The sequence below is a fragment of the Macrosteles quadrilineatus genome, unplaced genomic scaffold (assembly GCF_028750875.1).
Source record: "Macrosteles quadrilineatus isolate MER2022 unplaced genomic scaffold, UCM_ALF_1.0 Scaffold_2__2_contigs__length_208266976, whole genome shotgun sequence".
Classification (NCBI taxonomy): domain Eukaryota; kingdom Metazoa; phylum Arthropoda; class Insecta; order Hemiptera; family Cicadellidae; genus Macrosteles; species Macrosteles quadrilineatus.
In genome coordinates this window covers 2,185,817-2,190,454 of record NW_026542595.1, presented here as the reverse complement: position 1 = coordinate 2,190,454, position 4,638 = coordinate 2,185,817, and positions in this window count along the sequence as shown.

Genomic DNA, 4,638 nt, shown 5'->3' with positions numbered 1-4,638 from the left:
TTATTGTTGTGTTTATTGTCTACCTTTAGATGTCGATACAGGGTTGGTGAAAAGTCCCGGAACAGTTAAATATTTCAAAAAGTAATAAAGGTAGAGCTTCAAACTTGATAGAGTTACTGGGCATTAAAATAATTTAAACACATTCATTGATGTGCCACTTCCTCATGCTAGGAGTCAGTCTTAAATGTAAACATAAGTTATGCACAATGAATTTAAGGTCTTTACTAGAAGAATACAATGCCACAAATTTGAACTAAAACGGACATTCGAGTCAAAAATGGAACCCGTTAAAAGATATCTTGAATCTGCCATTTTGAATCTTTCATTAGCTGCCATTTCTTACTCTGTTGTTCTAGCTCTGATTTGTGGCATTGTATTCTCCTAATTAAGACCTTTAATTTGATGTGCACATCAACCTATACATCCATTTTCTTCCGGCTGGACTTCTAGTGGGCGACTCCCTAAGGAGGTAGGTTGTGATAGCATAGCCGATTACAAATGCAATGCATCTTTGAATAGATGTAATTTTTGACTCGGTTGTTCGTTTGAGTTCGAGTTTGCGGCACTGTATTTTACCAATAAAGAGCTTTAATTTGATGAGCATTTCAACCTATGCTTACATTTAAGATTTACTTCTGACTCCTAGGCCCCCCCCCCCCCTGAGGAGGTAGCATGTCACTTAATAATGTTTTAAAATGTTTTTTTTTATGCCCAGTGACTTTGTAAGTTTTGTAGAACTTGTTATTTGATTGTTTTTTATATTAAATTATAAATAAACTAGTGAACCTGTGCGGCTCAATGCCCCGCAAAAAACATATGAATTTAGAAAACAAATTCATCGTGTATAAATTGACTCGACGTCGAAAATTAAATATAGTAATAATAAAGCCTTAGAAGGGAAGCAGTCCAGCCATTTTCTAGCTGTATGTGTATTATATTTAGTAAATTAATAGGCTAAAGTGTTCAAGGTTAAGTATGTTAGGCCTATAGGGTAGTTATTTTTTTACACATTTACAACACATTTAACAAAACATTTTATCATATCAAACCAATAGGCCTATGTAGCATATTCTGAGGGTCATAAAATGCTGCTTGAAGAAAACACTTTTAAAAATAAACACTAAAAACAATATTTTTATCACAAAAGCACTTCCATGAATACTACGATGTTAGTCTTAAAGTTACCTTCAGGAATATTATCCTGGTCAGAATTTTCTGTAATGAATATGCATATCCTATTAAAAGGAGCCTTACTTAAAACAACATAAATATATATATATAGTTGTTCATGACCGAAATTGGTCTGGCTAAGAACAGTGCTGCTCTTTAGTTAAAGTGTTTTTGCTGCAAATGCCAAAGATAACAGATATTAGCATCTTTCCAAAAATTAGCCTTTTTAAAATTAAAAGCTAAGTTTGTTTCAGACGGGCAAATTTTTATCCTCAAAATCAAAATATGTCCCTACTCACTTGTTCCAGTTAGGACTTAGCCTACATTCCACTTTACATTTTTGTTAACCGTTCTGATCACATGAAGCCTTGTGCCATTAATGAGGCCCTTTTTGATGCATTAATATCAATAAAACCACTGCCCCCTTTTATTAGTATAATCTGTGTCTTGGCAATCCACTGACCTCTATATTTAAAAACTCAGTTGGATTTTCTAGATGGGTGTCTCCGCCTTCGTCTGTTTTCGAGGACTCACTCTTCTTCCCCTTGGCATACTGACAATTAATTACCATGTTCATGTAGTAATTCATTAAATACTGTTAGTTTTTGCAATGAAAATTTTTGGCTTGGTGCTTTCAAAACTGTTAACTCAAAATACACCCACAAGTAAAAAAGCATCAAGTTACTGGTTAAAAGAAACTATGTTTGTGTAAAAACATTATTCACATGAAGTAGATTTTTTGTTTGATTTGTCGATCAGTTGTTAAGTTTCAAATGAATTATTAAAGTCAAAGACTTGTGATTTTAAATACATAAATTATTATAGTAAAGTTTTCTAAATCATGGTAACTTATTCTCAACTAAATTTTACTATATTTAGCATTAAAATAAAGTAGTGAGATCCATTATGAGTAAACTTTAAGGTACACAATCCTTGATTGAAATGTAGTATACATTAACAGTCATAATACACAGCAATTATTATGTAGTAGACTTTGACTATTTTCAAGTAACAAACATATGTTTCTGTAAATAAAAAGTATCTCCCATGTTATCCTTATGGAGAAATACGAAACTTTGAAGGGCCCCAGGGCCTCACTCTCTAATTATTTCCTTAAAAAGAAGGTTTCCTGCACAACTTCACGTTACGCTCTTTCCAATGACACCAAAAACATGTCAATCGGTTCAGTAGTTTTGGAGGAGTAATTGTCACAAAAAACCTGCTTGCGTATTAAATAAGTATATAGATAATAAATAATTTATATTAAATAGGTAATAAATAATTTATTTAATAACTAGTGGAACCCCGTCGAAATCGACGGTTAATCTTGAGGTTTTATGTAAATTCAGCTAACTGCGATGGATAGAGTGAAGTCATTAAAATCTTAGTTAAATGAAGGGAAGATAAGCAATAATAAGTATGACGATTGTGCTCCCTAAAAAACGTGATTGATGAATTCGTTTAACACAATATTTCCTACCATCGGCTTTAGGTTGCCCTAAAGGTTTTTTAGGAGTCTTATAATTGTTTGTTCATGAGTTTGTTTCATACCAAAGCCACTTTCACTATATGGGAGAATGAGTTCATATAATTAGTCTATCATGTTACGGAAAGAGTCAATATTTATTACTAACCACTAATTCCATCTGCTTTAGGAAAATCATTCAGATTGTATCCGGATTTATAAGTAATATTCATCTTTGGTCATAAAAATACAGAATTCTATCAGCATATTAAATCAGTTTTTTTTTGTTTGATAAAAATATTTGATTCTCCAGAAAGCAGTAACATTCTTACTTCGATGTCAGCAATTTTAATTCCTTCTCTTGCCACATCGACCCATGTATTTAATCATCCTGTTCTTACTTGATAATTCATTAACTTATGGGGTAATTTTGCCTTGGCCATATAGATCACATAAAGCTGTGCATGTATTTCGTGGATTTGAATGAACCATAATTGTAGGAAATTTTATCACAAATCTTGAACATTTGCGGAACCAAATCCATAACCTAGTCCAGCCTTGGTAACAAATTATGAAAATGGGTGATGACACTGTTGTGTTTCCGAATGTTTTGTATGTAGTGAGGTTTAGATGCGTTGTTCGACCTAGCTACATGTGTACATCAAAGTAAAAACTGTGTACACATTTTTTTTTTAAATACCTTGAATTGACATTAGTTCACCTACTTTACCAAAACCATAGACTCCGTAGTTAGTCTATTCCAAAACTTGAACACAGCTCTCATCCTCAACGTACTCATCTATGACACAATTTTCAACCCGATTATCAAAACTTTTATACCAATAAATGAATCTCAGGTGTTCTTTCTTGAATTTAAAAATAATTGGTGATTGAAAGTAGGAAATAAAGCAAGTGCCAACCTTACAATATATAAGCTAACCCGATAAGAAATAGTTATATGTTCCTTTGAAATTAATATCTGACACTTATTTCATAATTTAAAATTTTCTAAGAGCAATAAAGCATAGATTTTTGAACAAAACATTTAAAACGTATCATAAATTCATCATTTTGTTGAAACTATAAAAAACTTGCCATGCGGTGGAGAATCCATTTAAAATCATAAATAATAATGTAAACATTTAATTTTGACAGTTTCAGTAGACCTTTGAATACAATTTTAATATTAACAGCTGGTTCATTAAAATTAGTGTAAAATTATCCATATGGTCGAAATGTAAACAAAATTGCAGAGTGAACTTTAAAGGCCTCTGGGGCAGAGCCCCAAGGAAATTTACCTCGTTTCTATTTTGATGGCTCACCTACAGACCAATACCTTTCTTTAGACACCCCTACCAAGTTTCTACGCCCAGCCTTTCTCTCAAATTAGCTGTGACAAAAACCTCGTTTTCCCCCATAAGAATAACATGGTATGGGAATTTAAAGGCCACTGGGGCAGAGCCCCGAGGGAATTCTCCATGTTTCTCTCTTGATGGCTCATCTACAGACCAGGACCTTTCTTTAGACACCTCTACCGAGTTTCTACGCCCAGCCGTTCTCTCAAAATAGCTGTCACAAAGAAAAACAGTTTCAAATTAATATATAGATTTATAAATATTTTTTTTTCGATATAAACATATCAAAATATTGAATTATTTTACTAATCATCTTTCTACATTAATAAATAATGGTTTAAATACCTTATACTGTCAAAGTGATCCTTTGTAGTCTATATAGGCTACTGCAGTTTCGTTCCCGATGGGAACTTCATCAAACTGACAAGGATATCACATTTTGTTCCAGTGGAAGTTGTTGAAGTTAAAATCCATCAATGTCACACATTTAATTGCACACAAACGAAAAGACGCCAAAAACCACACAATGTCCTCAATGAACAAAGAGGTTTCAAATCCAATCCTACTAATATTATAAATGAGAAAGTTTGGATGTATGTTTGTGACAAGTGAACGCAAAAAATACTGGTCGGATTGGGCTGAAATTTG